The 16,269-nt window shown below is 46.5% G+C and overlaps 1 protein-coding gene across 6 annotated transcripts in view; it reads right to left on the bottom strand.

Moving 5' to 3' along the window:
- TBC1D1 (TBC1 domain family member 1) overlaps nt 1-16,269 on the bottom strand; it is a 201,327-nt gene that overhangs the window by 169,596 nt on the left and 15,462 nt on the right. The window lies entirely within an intron of this gene.

The raw sequence follows: 16,269 nt of genomic DNA, 5'->3' as shown, positions 1-16,269 counted from the left end.
TACCTATATAGCCACCCAACACAATGACCTCCTTGTATACCACATACCTGCCACAGAGCTGGGGGCGAGGGGGAGGGAGACTTCAGGAGGAGCAGTGCTTCCCCAGTGTCCTAATGGGAGCAGGTTTCTCTGCAGCTGACAACTAGGAAGGCTGAATGAGCCACAAAGCTTAAAACATTCTCCTTGGCCCTAAGCCAGGGAACGAAGATGGTATTGGGCTGAAGATTTCCTCCATGTGGCAATCCGGGGCTGTTGACGGAAGATTACACAACACAACTCCTTCTCCCATCCCCCTAAAAATCATAGGAGATTAAATCCTTGCCCCTCTGAAGCCCATGGCAAAACTTCCACTGACTACCTGCACAGCTTCTCTGCCTGTACCTCCCCTCACACAGAAGTACTGCAAGTATACTACTATGTGCAGGGCACTGTGTAGGGGTCTTCTCAATGTGTGAACTGCACCATCAAATCCCCTTGCCCTAGAATAGCTAGAAAACAAACATTACCCCAGTCAGATACACTAGAGCAGGTGTTCTCAAACTGCGGGTCGGGACCCCAAAGTGGGTCACGACCCCCTTTGAACAGGGTCACCAGGGCTGAATTAGATTTGCTGGGGGCCGAGGCTGAACCACGAGCCCCACTGCCCAGGGCTGAAGCCAAAGCCTGAGGGCTTCAGCCCAGAGTGGCGGGGCTCAGGTTGCAGGCCCCCTCCCTGGGGCTGACGCCCTTGAGCTCGGGCTTTGGCGCTCCCCCCATCCGGGGCAGTGGGGCACGGGTGGGCTGAGGCTTTGGTCCCCACTCCGGAGGTCGTGAAGTCATTTTTGTTGTCCGAAGGGGGTCACGGTGCAATGAAGCTGAGAACCCCTGCACTAGAGAAACAAATGAAACGCACCACCTCTCATGCATACTTTCAGACTTTGGCAGGATTTCACCCAGGAACTCCAAGAACCTGTTCTAGTCTCTTTTCCTTCTGCAAGAGCCCTACAAAGGTGATGGAAGCTGAGGACAGTCAGAAAAAGAGTCAGAGAAAGAGCTGCAGAAAGTTCCCTGAGAAAAAGGGGGGACTCATGCATGTATCCCCTACTCTTTCCTTTGTACAGCTCCCGAGCACAGAGTAGCCTCAGGAAAAGCTGGCCCAGCGTGGATCCTGTTTACTCTGTGACAACTTGTTACTGAACCCTGGGAGTCACATTACATAGTGCCATGTTTGGATTCTACACTCTAAAACCCAGGGTCACTCTGTTAACAATTGTAGGCCTAAAAAATTGACCTACAAGTTCACATTGTTCTTAGTTTGTTTTTCTTTCTTTGCTTTGTTTTCATTTTTTTAACAAATGCCTCAGAATTTTGTTCCCCCTCTCTCTCCGCTACCAAAAATAAGTAGCAGCAGCTTGCAATTTATGAGCAATCCTGCAAGAATAAACCAGTATATGCTGATGATTTAGGAACAAAAAGAATAGGGCCAGATTCAGCTGCGGGTTACTCTGAAATGAATATGGAGTAACTCCACTGAAGCCAACAGAGTTTTGCTGGTTTTACACTGATGTAACCAAGAGTGCAGTCAGACTCACAGGTTAAATCCCCATAGAGTTATCAGAAACAATAGTATATAAAACAAATTGCTTTAAAAATTATTCCAACAAATATTCAGTGGTTTGAGCATTGGCCTGCTAAACCCAGGGTTATGAGTTCAATCCTTGAGGGGGCCATTTAGGGAACTGGAGTAAAAATCTGTCTGGGGATTGGTCCTGCTTTGAGCAGGGGTTGGACTAGATGACCTCCGGAGGTCCCTTCCAACCCTGATATTCTATGAATATAAATACCTTGCTTAAGTTCTTCTAACAAAGAGATGCTTAGGAACACTGCTATCTTGGCATCTAATATCAAAAATAAATTACATAATAATCTTCAATCATGAGGCTAAACCTACAACAAATATTTTGAAGTTCATTGGGTCTTTGCTGGCCTTTTTATAGCTAAATAATGTAGCCCAACTCTCACCCAGACTCTCTGTGCAGCCTGGCAGAGAGCTAAGTGTTGATTACCTGAAACCAGTGTATGTCAGCCTATAATCCCACTCAAGTCAGATCACCTACAACTCACAACACAGTGTGCTGTACTTAATGTGATGCAACGTTACGTGTGTTAGTATGAATGTCACGTACCATAGCACATTTAGAACACAGGGTTCCTACAAAGCCATTTGCCAGAGTAACCGCATAGACAATCTATGAGATTAAAAAAAAAATCAAACCTGCCAAAAAAGGAAAAAATTTCTGTGCACCAAAGATGACTAAAATAACAGGAATAAGTGTTTGCAATGTTATCGTAGCCATGTTGGCCCCAGGATCTTAGACAGGCAAAGTAGGTGAGGTAATATCTTCTATTGGATCAACTTCTGTTGTGGCAGGGACAAGCTTTCGAGGTCAGGTCACCTGAGGAAGAGCTTTGTGTTACTCGAAAGCTTGTCCCTTCCACCAACAGAAATTGGTCCAATAAAAGATATTACCTCACCTACCTAGGGTGACCAGATGTCCTGATTTTATAGGGACAGTCCCGATTTTTGGGTCTTTTTCTTATATAGGCTCCTATTACCCCCCCACCCCCATCCCGATTTTTCACATTTGCTGTCTGGTCACCCTACACCTACCATGTCTCTCAGAAATAAGTGTTCCATTTTTAAAATACACACAATAAATGCAGATGCTCCCCCATCTGTGTCCACCAGGAGGCAGATCCAGCAGCAGTAAACCAACAGAAATTTTGCCATGAGTAGGATCAGGCCCTATTCTGGGGTAACTATCCACTGGTTCTGCACAAGCATAGATTCAGTGGCCCCTTAGAGTATGTCTACACAGTAATTAAACACCTGCAGTTGGCCTGTGTCAGCTAACTCAGGCTTGCAGGGCTCAAGCTGTGGGGCTGTAAAATTGCAGTGTAAATGTTCAGATTTGGGCTGCAGCCCAAGCTCTGAGATCCTGCGAAGGTCCCAGAGTTATACTTGTGTAAAGTTGGTGTAACAGAGTGGAGAATCAGACTCTACATGTTTTTTTGCCTTCTGTAAAAATGTTGATGAAAAGGTTTAATAAACCACCATATCCCTGCACGTTATGAACTGAAACCCAATAGGGTTATGGGACAGAGTTATCACAGCAACATGGGCCCTCGAATGAGCTCCACTGCTGTGCCTTCCACGCCTGGAAATTGACACCCAAGGAACAAAATTATGAAATCTATGATAAAGTGTTACTGGCCATCAAGGCTGCATGTTAGCAGTGGTGCCACCAATTAGAAGGTGCATACTTTCCAGCCAGGTGTTCACAGATCATAAAAATTTGTTACATCTCCGAACTGCCACAGCTCTTAATCAACGTCAGATACGTTGGTCCCTCTTCTTTTCTAGATTTCATGACCTACCGTCTGGAACCCAAAATGGCAAATCCGAAGCATTATCCTGCAAGGGGGGAGTACCTAAATAAGGGGGATAAACTTCCTGAACCTGTCCTATACTGAAGTCCTGCCATTCTGTAAATGTGCTGGCCAACACCGATCTTTTGGCACTTGCAAAGTCTTCACTGCCCAATGAACTGCTTGCGGTGACATTAATGTCAGCCAATTCTGACCCAAACTTCTCGGTCAGAAATGAGGTACTCTGGTTCAAGGATCACATTTATGTCGCTCACGGACCCACTTCTGCTTACTGTGAGGCATGTGGCCAGGTAAAGAACTCCATGCAACTTCTAGATGCCCTGATCCTGCTTCCAACCCCACCCCAACCCTAGGCATCTATCTCAATGGACTTCACCATTAATTTCCCTAACTCTCAGGTCTGCACAGCTATACCATCCATCATCCATTTCTCCCCAAAAGGGGCGTATTTCATGTCTTGTCAGAAGATTTCCACTGCAGACATGACGGTTCATTTTTGACCACATCTTCAAGCTCCATGGATTACCAACCAACATTACATCCGATCATGGGCCATAATTTGTCTCTGATTTTTGTAGAGAACTGTTCAAACTCCTGTAAGACACCCTTCGCATTTCATCCTCTTCCCACCCCAGACAGAGACAGACAGACCGTTGGAATGGGTAAAGCAAATTCTAGAACAATAGCTTCGCGGTTTTATTAACCATCATGAAGACAACTGGTTCTGACTTTTGCCGGATTTGCCTTCAAACAACTTAAATCACAGATCAAGCCACCAAAGTCCCTTCTATACCAATTATGGCTTTCACCCCCGATTCCACCCATCTGTACCACCAACCGCCCATGTCGCCGCAGCCTCTGATTTGGTTCAACACTCCACCACATTCAAGAAAAATTAAAATCACACTGAAACTCTGACAAGAAGTAATACAGATGATATGCTGACCTCCACCGACAAAACCATCCTCCAATGGCAGTCAGACTCAACTCTTGGGTACCCCCCAACCTTCAAGGAACCTAAACCACCATTAGCATACCCTATTCTAGACCAAACAACAGATTAACCCAGTGACCTTCAAGCTCCGGTTACCCCTTATTATGAAGATACATCCAGTATTCCCTGTTTTCTTGTTAAAGAAATATGTGGACAACTTCTTTCCTGGATGCACACAACCACATCCATCCCCCCATCATGGTTCAGGATCAGGAAGAATATGTGGTGAGACAGATCCTGGATTCTACGTTCCTCCAAGGATGATTTATATACCTCGTTGACTGGGAAGGGTATCCCAGCTGACCATGGGAACCAGCCAGTAACGTACATGCACCCGACCTCCTTCAGGAATTCCATCGATCACATCCTGATAAGCCAGCCAATGACGCTTGGAAAGCATCCCAGGGGGATTGGGGGGTCTATAAGGTGATGAATCAGCCCTGAACTAGAGCCTGATTAAGCCACATGCAGTGATGAGTCACTCCTGTGTTAGGCTCCAATCCACAAGCCAGGAGCTGTCTGGTGACTCTCAGGGCACATATATAAACCTCACAGGAGAAACAGCAGCTCAGCCTGCTCAATGTCGCTTCATGGCTTGGAATTCTCCTTTGCATGATAGTGCAGTGTGGTGACACACTTCACAGGCCTTTAACCTGCTCCAGCCCTGTTCTGGCTGCAGCCTCGCTCCCAGCCCTACTCTTACCTTGTTTCAACCCTGCTCTTGACTGCTGATTCCAACTCTGACTCCTGTCTCTGTCCTCCACCCAACTGTCACCACTCCAACCACTAGACCCATCTACCACTGCTCCAGGCACTAGGCCGGATTATCTTTGTCTCAGTTTCTAACACATAGGGCCAAGAATCGATCATTGTAGGACCCTACCAGAAACACATCCACTCAATGATGATTGTCTTTTTACAATTACATTTTGAGACCTGCCAGTTAACCAATTTGTAATGCATTTAATGAGTGCCATGTTTATTTTATATCATTCCAGTTTTTTAATCAAAATGTCTTGTGTTACCAAGTCAAATGCCTTACAGAAGTCTAAATCTATTACGTCCACACTATTACCATTATCAACCAAACTTGTAATTGCATCAAAAACAAAATCAAGTTAGTTTGACAGGATCCATTTTCCATTAAACCCATGGGTATTGGCATTAATTATATTACCCTCCCTTAATTCTTTATTAATCAAGTCCCATATCTGCTGCTCCATTATCTTGCCTGGGATCAATGTCAGACTGACAGGCCTATAATTACAAGGGTCATCCTGTTTACCCTTTTAAAATATTGCACATTAGCTTTCTTCCAGTCTTCTGGAACTTCCCCAGTGTTCCGAGACATATTGAAAATCAACATTCTTGGTCTGACAACATCCTCAGTCAGCTCCTTTAATGCTGTTGGATGCAAGTTATCAGGACCCACTGATTTAAAAATATTTAACTTTAGAAGCTGCTATTTAACATCCTCCTGAGATATTAATGCAATGGAAAGTGTGTTATCATACAATATGACTACATCACCTGTTTTCTTCGCAAATATAGATCAGATATTTATTGAACACTTCTGAATTTTCTGCATTCTTATTGATAATTACACCATGGTCATCAAGTAATGGATTAATACCATTGTTAGGATTCTTTTTGTTCCTAATATACTTTAAAAAATCATTTTCCTTAACTCTGTTGGGCATAGATTTCTTTTTGTATCCCTTTGCTTCTCTTATCAATTTTCTACAATTCCTAGCTTCTTTGATTCATTACTATCAACTTCCCCTTTTTTCCATTTCTTTTTATATAAAAAAAAATTATAGCTGCCTCCACTTTCCCTCTAAACAGAGTCAGTTTTTTTAACTCACATGGCCTTCTTCCTGAAATCTGACATTTTTGGGCACCTAGTAAAGTGTCTTAAACAATTCCCAATTATCATTCACATTTTTCTGATTAAGTTCTTCCTTCCAGGTGATTTGGCTCATAATAGTATTAAGCTTTGTGAAACTGGCCATTTTACAGGTGTGTGTGTGTGTGTGTGTGTGTGTGTGTGTGTGTGTGTGTGTGTGTGTGTAAAAAACTGGTTTGGATTTTATTTTGTTTGCACATTATAAATGTAATCAAGTCATGATCACTTGCACCTAAGCTACTATTAGTTTTTAGTTCTGTGATCAGTTCCTCTTTATGTGTCAAGACAAGGTCCAATATGGAATTCCCCCTTGTGAGCTACAACACTTTTGGAGTTAGGAAATTGTCATCTATAATATTTAGAAATTCCGAGAATGTTTTAAGACTCATAGCATGAGATCTCCAGCTTCTGTCACTCCAATTGCAGTCACCCATGATCATGAAGCTTCTTCCCTATGCATTATAGATAGGTGCATAAGAAGGCGGTCATCCTGTTCCCTAATGTGATTGGTGGGTCTGTAGCAGACACCAACTAATACCCCATCTTATGCTTTGTCTGTTAGGACACTGATTCATAAGCATTCAAGATAATTTTTCTTCCCTGACCCACCTTCAGTTCTCCCTTCCACGCCAACATATCTGCAGCCAACATGGAGCATACCTACCAGACCCTCAGGCAATCAAAGGTCAGCCTGTACAGTTGCTCTGACCGTGGCTCTCCACATAGAAGTACTGCAGGGATTCTGCTGTGAGGAAGGCATTGTGTGGGAGTCCTCTCAAAGAGTAAACTGCACCTATAATGAGTCAAATCTTCTTGCTGTAGAGCAGGGGTTCTCAGCCTTTCTTTCTGAGCCACCCCGCAACATGCTATAAAAACTCCACGGCCTACCTGTGCCACAACAACTGTTTTTCTGCACATAAAAGCCAGGGCAGGCATTAGGGGCTAGCAAGCAGGGCAACCCTGCAAAGCTAAATTGCTCAGGCTTCCGTTTCAGCCCCGGGTGGCGGGGCTTCAGCTTTCTACCCTGGGCCCCAGTGAGTCTAATGCCAGCCCTGCTTGGTAGATCCCCTGAAACCTGCTTGTGCCCCCCCAGGGGGCTTCAGACCCCTAGTTGAGAACTGCTCCTGTAGAGTAGCTAGAAAACTAACATTATCCCAGACAGATACATCAGATGAACAATTGAGACACCACCTCGCAGGCACACTTCCACTCTCTGCAGAATGAAGACTTTGGGGGTGCACATATCTGCCTTCTTTAAAGATGCCCATCAGAAGCCTGCTTGAATCAGTTGTAACATTTCTCTCCACAATAAAAGTGAATGATTCTATCCCTTGTTTTTCATTAAAGGATTAACATGCCTAATAAACACAAGCATGCTTTTCTATTGCCTATGGAGTTAGAATTACAGTTTGTTGTGGTTTGTGGGTTTCCCTAACTTGTGCTCCTTCTAAGAATGGCAAACATTTTTTCCCCTAATAAAAGAACTGAAGTTAACCTTTTCCCAAAGCTGAACTTTTGTGCGGCTTTCATTTATGCATGCTTCTGCTTTTCCTGGTTCTCCAGGAAACATTGGAAATCTCACAGAAATACCTGTTCCCATAAGATGTCCAGCCTAGGTTTGCAGACTGAAAAAATTTGGAGGGTTTGAATAAACAGCCAAACTTCAGATCTTATCAGAAATGAACCTTCAAACATGCTACTTCACTAACCCCTAGAGAGTGGTGAGAAGGATTTTTCATCACTGCATTGCCAAGTGGAATTTCTGACTGCCAATCAGATTGCTGGATCTGATTGTTGGATTCACTGATCACTTAAAATAAACACAACTCTGCTCTAAAGAACACATTTCTGGATAAGTTGGTCTTTGATGTATTGTATCACAGATTTTGCCTGATTCTTCTCTCACACTTACGTAAATCAAGAATATCATCATAGAACTTAATTGCTTTACAGAAGTCTAAAACTTGTTTAAGTAAAAGTATAATTATGCCCAATTTATCCTATATCTAAGCCATCCTTCATACATCATTAGATCAATTACAGTAAAGTGATCAAATTTTCATTTGCTATACAAAACATCCATCAGGTAAAATGAATACATCTACATGAAGCCAATGATTTGATATACCAAAGAAAAATCATTGTAATGTGGTACAAAATCAATGTCTCCTAAACTGAAAATAAATATAGAGCTTTACCACTACATTTATTTTCTATGAAAATCTTGTCAGTTATGTAGCAGTAGGAGACCAATATCCTGTAACAATGCTCTATCAGCTTGTAATTATCTGTCTCTCATTCAGTTCTCCCCAAAGTGGATTTAAACGCTCAAAAAGGTGACAGACTAGAAAGAGCAACCACTAAAGTACTCCGTCTACCCCTAGAGAACAGCAGTACAGGTTTCCCCACCTTCACTTCAGTCCACCATACTTCTCTATCCATAAAATCCCAACTGGGGGAGGGAGAGAGGGAACCGTATTTTAAAAAAAGGCAAATAGAAATTCTGCATTTCTGATGTAAATAATTTTCAACAATAAAGCTGAGGAAGTATCACATTTGTGTGGAACATAAGCCACCTTGGGACCAAAACGAATGATCCATCAAAATGAGGGCCACTGGGCACCGTACCAACATACAAGTCTACACTATGACCTAGAGGGAATATCTCTAGGAATTACAAAGCCCACTCAATACCCAATCACTCTGCTGAGACTGCCAACAAGGTTACAACATGTGATGATGAACTGTGTGTTGTAGAACCCTGTCCATTAGAAATCAGATTCAAATCACCAGCTTGTTTGTTTTATGTATGTCATCAACTGGAGGTGACATTTAGTCTAGCAGCTTGGGAGTCACATTGTATGTATGTGGTTAACTCTCAGTCTGAGGACAAAGAGTTTAGGAAACTACAATAGTGTCACCTTGCAGAATTTTCAACTAATGGTCTCCTCAGAGTGGGACCATAGATGAATCATGTGGTTCAGCCTCCAAATCCTACAGAGTTCAGGGATTTGCATGAAATGGGAAGTTCTAGGCCCTTTGACCCTGTCCCTCTGTAAAGATGCTCTTGACTCTTCTGCCGACCTGTGCAAAAAAACCCTCTTAAGGCATGATCAAATGCAGAACAGAACATAATACTGTGTGGGGCAGAAGGATTGCATGTGCAGACATTTGCATGGTTCTGAGCCAGGTCCCCAAGGGAGTTTGCCACATATAGTATGCTCCCTGATACTCTCCTCCATTTACCCCTATACTCCATCCAGAGCAGCTAAGCCCTAGCCTCATGGTGCTTCAACAGAAGGGATTCTATAAGTTCCTAGGGAGTGATGAAACCATATCACAATGGGTCATTGCTTCCTTCTTGGGCAGGGCATTTTAGAAGAAGGGAAGTGTGGCTACAAAATCTTAAACACAGAATCATGGCATTATTTGGAATTATGTAGAGTTCATTACTTGGAATAGTAGGATACAGAACCTTTTACCCTCTAAATCTCTGGTTTAAATCCAGGCAAAATACAAGGGCACCCTTTCTTACCCACAGGAGGATATGCCCACTGGTCTGGATTTGAGTCAATGCTCCAAAGGCAAAAGGCTCTGTATCTCATTACCAAAATATTTTACCCCAGAATAGGAACAATATTCTTTCACAAGTGATCAAGCCTACATTCTGGTTCAGTATGCATATAAAAAAAGTGTTCCGCTAACGATATCTGGTCTACTCAGAACACTTCTGCAGAGATACTTTCTCACTCTCTGTTGTTATGACTATGCTACCCTCTCCCTTCAACACTCTCCACTGGCTGTCTCATTTCCATGCACTAAGTTCAAGCTTTCTATCACCACTTTCAAGGACCTTCACAATTCTGCTCCTGTCTCTTACCGCATTGCCCCCTCCTCACCCTGTCAATTATACTAGTCTTTCTTATTTGCTTCTCCCACAGCCATCTTCCTGCCTTCTTCTGTCCATTGCCCTCTCCTCCTTCAAATTCCACCTTTGGACTTGCTTCTTCCCTGATGCCCACAAGCAATTGGCCAATTAATTATGGATAAGGCAAGAGGTAGTGAGGTATATATAGTCGACATGTATTTGTTCATTTATGTGAATTTTTAAAGAATACTTAATTTACTGCCCAGCAACAGCCTTACATTCAATGTTTAAAATTATCCTATATAAAGAAGAGTGACGTGGTTTCAGGAATGGTTTGGTAGTAGGATTGCCACCCTTCTAATTGCTAGCAACTGGACCCCCAAGACCCCGCCCCTACTCCACCGCTTCCCCAGACCCCTCCACCCCACCTCTGCACCCAAAGCGCCATCCCTTCCCTCAAGGGCCTGCCCCCATCGCTCACTCGATCATCTTAAGGAGCCTGCCTGTAGGTAGAAGGTGGCCCTGGCTGAGCAGGGGCTGGCACAAGTTAATAGAATCATAGAAGATTAGGGCTGGAAGAGACCTCAGGAGGTCATCTAGTTCAACCCCCTGCTCAAAGCAGGACCAACACCAGCTAAATCATCCCAGCCAGGGCTTTGTCAAGCCGGGCCTTAAAAACCTCTAAGGATGGAGATTCCACCACCTCTCTAGTAACCCATTCCAGTGCTTCACCACCCTCCTAGTGAAATATTGTTTCCTAATATCCAACCTGGACCTCCCCCACTGCAACTTGAGACCATTGCTCCTTGTTCTGTCACCTGCCACCACTGAGAACAGCCGAGCTCCATCCTCTTTGGAACCCCCCTTCAGGTAGTTGAAGGCTGCTATCAAATTCCCCCCTCACTCTTCTCTTCTGCAGACTAAACAAGTAGGGTGACCAGATCGTCCAGGTCAAATATCGGGACACAGGTGGGATTTGGGGGGGGGGGGGGGGGGGGGGGGAGGGATGGGGGGGAAAGACGGAGAAAAAAAAAAAAACGGCGGCAGAGCAAAAAAACAACCCTCCCTTCCTCCTCCCTCTGCAAGCGCTGGAGGGAGGCCCCGGAGACGCAGGGGGAGCGCGGGGCCGGGGTGAGTGAGAGTCCGGCCTGGCCCCAAGTGCAGGCAGGACTCAGTCGGGTGGTACCAGGAGGGAGAGTAGGGAGGCGGCTCGCGGGGCCAGGCGGCAGCTGTTCTCCCCATCTGGGCAGCAGGGCTCGGGAGCAGCCACTGCTGCAGCTCCTACTGCCACGGCCGGAAGCAGCCATGGTGCTCGGCGGCTGCGGCTTTGGCGCCCGGGCCTGAACACCCCGAGCCCAGGCCTTCTGCGGGGTCCCAGCAGCACGCACACTGCGCCCAGCCCTTGGCCAGTCACGTCTGGGCTGGCTGCCCAGCTGATGCAATCCCGCGGGCGGTCCCAGAGTGGGGGCAGCAGGCCCCAGCCCCCCCCATCCCGCTCGGATCCCGCCAGGGAATGAACGGGGCTGGGCTGCCGATGCCTCCACCCCGGGACCACTGCGGGATTGCACCAGCTGGGCAGCCAGCCCAGACGCGACTGGCCAGGGGCTGGGCGCAGCGTGCATGCTGCTGGGACCCTGCAACAGGCCTGGGCTCGGGGGGGTTTCTGAGCGCCATGGCCGCTTCCTCCGGCCGCGGCAGTAGGAGCTGGAGCAGCAGCTGCTCCCAAGTCCCACTGCCCAGGTGGGGAAAACAGCCGCCGCCTGGCCCCTCAGGCCGCCCCCCTACTCTCCCTCCAGGTACCGCCTGACTGAGTCCTGCCTGCGCTCGGGACCAGGCCGGACTCTCACTAACCCCGGCCCCGCGCTCCCCCTGCGTCTTCGGGGCCTCCCTCCAGCACTTGTGGAGGGAGGAGGAATGGCGTGCTTGGGGAAGAGGTGGGGATTTGGGGAGGGCGCCAATGGGGGAAAGAGGGGACAGAGTCAGGACGGGGGGAGTGCGAGCCCTTCTGGGCTCCGGAGCCTTTGCTTGTTTGTCCAGTGTCCCGACCTAACATTGGTCGGGACGCGGGACAAACAAGCAAATATCGGGACAGTCCTGATAAAATCGGGACATCTGGTCACCCTAAAACAAGTCATGTGCCCCATCCCCTGATAATTTTCATTGCCCTACACTGGACTCTCTCGAATTTGTCCACATCCTTTCTGTAGTGGAATCCCAAAACTGGATGCAATACTCCAGATGTAGCCTCACCAGTGCCGAATAGAGGGGAATAATCACTTTCCTCAATTTGCTGGCAATGCTCCTACTAAGGCAGCCCAATATGCCATTAGTCTTCTTGGCAACAAGGGCACACTGCTGACTCATATCCAGCTTCTTGTCCACTGTAATCCCCAGGTCCTTTTCTGTAGAACTGCTGCTTAGCCAGCCAGTCAGTCCCCAGACTGTAGCAGTGCATGGGATTCTTCCATCTTAAGTGCAGGTCTCTGCACTTGTCCTTGTTGAACCTCATCAGATTTCTTTTGGCCCAATCCTCCAATTTGTCTAGGTCACTCTGGACCCCATCCCTCCCCTCCAGTGTATCTACCTCTCCCCCAGGGCCGGCTCCAGGCACCAGGCACCAAGCACATGCTTGGGGCGGCACCTGGTAGGGGCGGCGGGGGGGGGGGGGAGGGGGGGCGCGCTCCGGCAGCGCGGTGCTCAGTGGGGGGGGCGGGTTCCGGCGGCGCGGCGCTGGGGGGGGGGGGTTCGGCGGTGGGGGCGGGCTCCGGCGGCGCGGCGCTCGGCGGGGGGGCAGCGCGGGGCGCAGCGCTCTGCGGGGGGGCTCGGGGAGCGGCGCTTTTTTTTGCTGCTTGGGTGTAATCTATCCCATCATCCAGATCATTAATAAAGATGTTGAACAAAACTGGCCCCAGGACCAACCCCTGGGACACTCCGCTTGATACCGGCTGCCAGCTAGACATCGAGCCATTGATCACTACCCGTTGAGCCTGACAATCTAGCCAGCTTTCTATCCATGTTATAGTCCATTCATCCAATTCATACTTTTTTAACTGGCTGGCAAGAATACTGTGGGAGACCGTATCAAAAGCTTTGCTAAAGTCAAGATATATCACGCCCACTGCTTTCCCCATATCCACAGTTATCTCATCATAGAAGGCAATCAGGTTGGTCAGGCATGACTTGCCCTTGGTGAATCCATGTTGATTGTTCCTGATCACCGTCCTCTCCTCCAAAGGCTTCAAAACCTTGAGGACCTGCTCCATGATTTTTCCAGGGACTGAGGTGAGGCTGACCAGCCTGTAGTTCCAGGTTCTCCTTCTTTCCTTTTTTAAAGATGGGCCTATATTTGCCTTTTTCCAATGACCCAGTGCCTCCCACACCCTGCAGTAACCAGACTTTTGGTTCAGGTGTCATTTAGGGTTGCCAGATCCCCTTTTCAACCGGACTTTCCAGTCAAAAACCAGGCAACCCTAAATAGTACCTGGACACAGAAGCCTGGACTATCTGGGTAAAATCCAGAAGGGTGGCAACCCTATTTGGTAGTGCTTGTGAACTCATAACCATATATTTTTTGTTGCAATTCAAGACTGGTTTTTCAATCTAATTTGCACAGGAGCCCTGTCTTAATGTGAATTCCATCTACATCAGCCATAGCCTTTTCCAGATTCATCCACAGAGATGCAAGTGGTTATGAACCTTGTATGTTATAACGTTTTAATCGTGGAGACCTCTTGTCCTGTAAAATAGATCAGATGTCTATCTAATTATTACAACATTTTGGAGAGAGTCTGAGGGGGGTGGGTAATGAAAAGTAACACTGAGAATAAGTAATTAAGTTTACCATAGCTGCAACCACTATATTAAGAAGTTATATTTGACCCAATGGAGAGATTTAATTTCTCCAACATAGCCAAATTATGCCTGAGTTTTTCACAAAGGTGAGATCATAACTTCTAAACTTTTATTCAGTAAGACTGGACTGATAAATAAGTATAGTGAATCCAGTGCAAGTTCAAGACCCGCTCTGTGGGGTGTTCGTATACAACAAGGTTTTAATACTTCATCTCTGTCAACAAGCGAATTTGGACTGTTGTGTCTCTTTCTGAATAACAAGCACAAATAGAAAAAATATGCAGAACATTTTTTGTCCATCCTAGGAGCAACAGAGAGGAAGCTGACCATGCCAACACAATCTAAATATGGAAAACTGCTGTTTGATTCCTCAGAGCAAATGTTTCAGGCAGTGAAAGGAGTCCTCTGGGACAAGAGATCTAATGGACTGGAGCAAGAGACTGCTGAATCACTCAGTCCACAGAAGTTAGACTTCTAATATTTGTTTCTTCTATAGGAGAACAAAATGGAGATAGGCAATTCCAAATTAAAACAATAATGATCCTAGACTATGGCCTGCAGGCCGGATCCGGCCCTTCAGGGCTTTGGATTGCCCCCCTCTCAGAAGCGGCCGGCACCACTTCCCTGCGGCCCCCAGGCGGGGGGACAGAGGACTCTGTACGTTGCCATTGCCTCTAGGCACCGCCCCTGCATCTCCCATTGGCCGGGAATGGGGAACCCCGGCCAATGGGAGCTTCGGGGAGGTACCTGGAGGCATGGCAACGGCAGCGCATGCGGAGCCCTCCACCCTCCCCTCCCCCAGGGGCCGCAGCGCTTCCTGAAGCCTGCACCTCGCACGCCAGCTCCCTGCCCTGAGCCCCCTGCCGCATCCCGCACCCCTGCTGCACCCCAACCCCCTGCCCTGAGCCCCCTGCCGCACCCCGCACCCTTCTTGCACTCCGCATCCCTCCTGCACCCCAACCCCTTGTCCCAGCCCTGCATACAATTTCCCCACCCAGATGTAGCCCTCAGCCCCAACAGTTTGCCCACCCCGTCCTAGACACTGCTGTGCTCCCAATCTGGGTACCCTGCTGTCTCAATACATAGATACCTCTCTCACACGCACTTTGATAAGCATACACAACTTTCAGTAATGTTAATGGGAGTTACACACATGCATCAGAGACAGAATAAATGGACGCTGTAAAGGAGAACAAACAGAGATAAGGCAATTCCAAATTAAAACAATAATGATCAGACACTGACATCCAAAATCTATGGATACAGTTGAAACTGTAAACCCAAATCTTTATACTTCCCCCTCTCTCTTATTTCAAATAGCTCCAGAAGTCTGAGCAAGCAAGTGGAAATAGTACTTTGCTTTTCACTCTGTTACAGAAGAAGTTGTACTGGAGGTGATCAAAGTTGTTTATTAACCATGATCCTAACAAAACCACAACCCACACAATGAAGTACATAAGTACATATTTAACAGCTTCTTTCTACTCAGTGCCAAGTCCTAAAACATCTACTCCCCACCCTTAAATGCATAAATCTTATATCTTATTGAGTAGGCCATTTTTAATTTGACAGTATTTTCTCACTTAAGTGCTTGTGATTTAAGTCCTATTTGGCTGTTAGTTTACTTAGCTGCCTTTTTATCTTGGGGGAATTTAATTAAAGCTGTGTCCATAACCAGGTATACAGCTCTGAGCCAGGCACCATGAGTTTGGTGTTATACCCTGTCTTGCTCCAGAGCAGGTAACTGTAAGTACATAAATCAATCCGATCAGCTGTACACATGCAAACAGTCCCTCTGAGGTGCTTCAGTGGGGCTACTCTCGTGAGTAAGGCATAACGAATTTGGACCAATGTGACCTCTGCCTCCAATATTAATAACTACAACTTATACCTCAATGGCACCGCTGCTTTGCCCACTAAACATTACTGGTCAGCTGCAGAAACCTAATGCCCAGTTTTACTCACCTTATTCGTGTGAGGATATGGCTTTAGCAGATTACTCACTTGGATCAGAAAAGCAGAATTGGATGCCTATTTTTAGCACTACAACCTTCTCAGAGGGAACACAAGCTACTCATATAATGTAGGATTAGAGAAGGTCCAGGGAAGTTTATGGGTGAAATCCTAGCCCCGCTGACATCAATAGAAAAACTCCCACGGACTTCAACGGGGCCAGGATTTCAGCTCATATCACTAGCTTATTGTAAACTAAGCCCCGAT

The sequence above is a fragment of the Malaclemys terrapin genome, chromosome 5 (genome assembly GCF_027887155.1).
Source record: "Malaclemys terrapin pileata isolate rMalTer1 chromosome 5, rMalTer1.hap1, whole genome shotgun sequence".
Taxonomy (NCBI): domain Eukaryota; kingdom Metazoa; phylum Chordata; order Testudines; family Emydidae; genus Malaclemys; species Malaclemys terrapin.
Note: the sequence above shows the minus strand (reverse complement) of the source record. Positions and strands in the feature narration are given on the sequence as shown.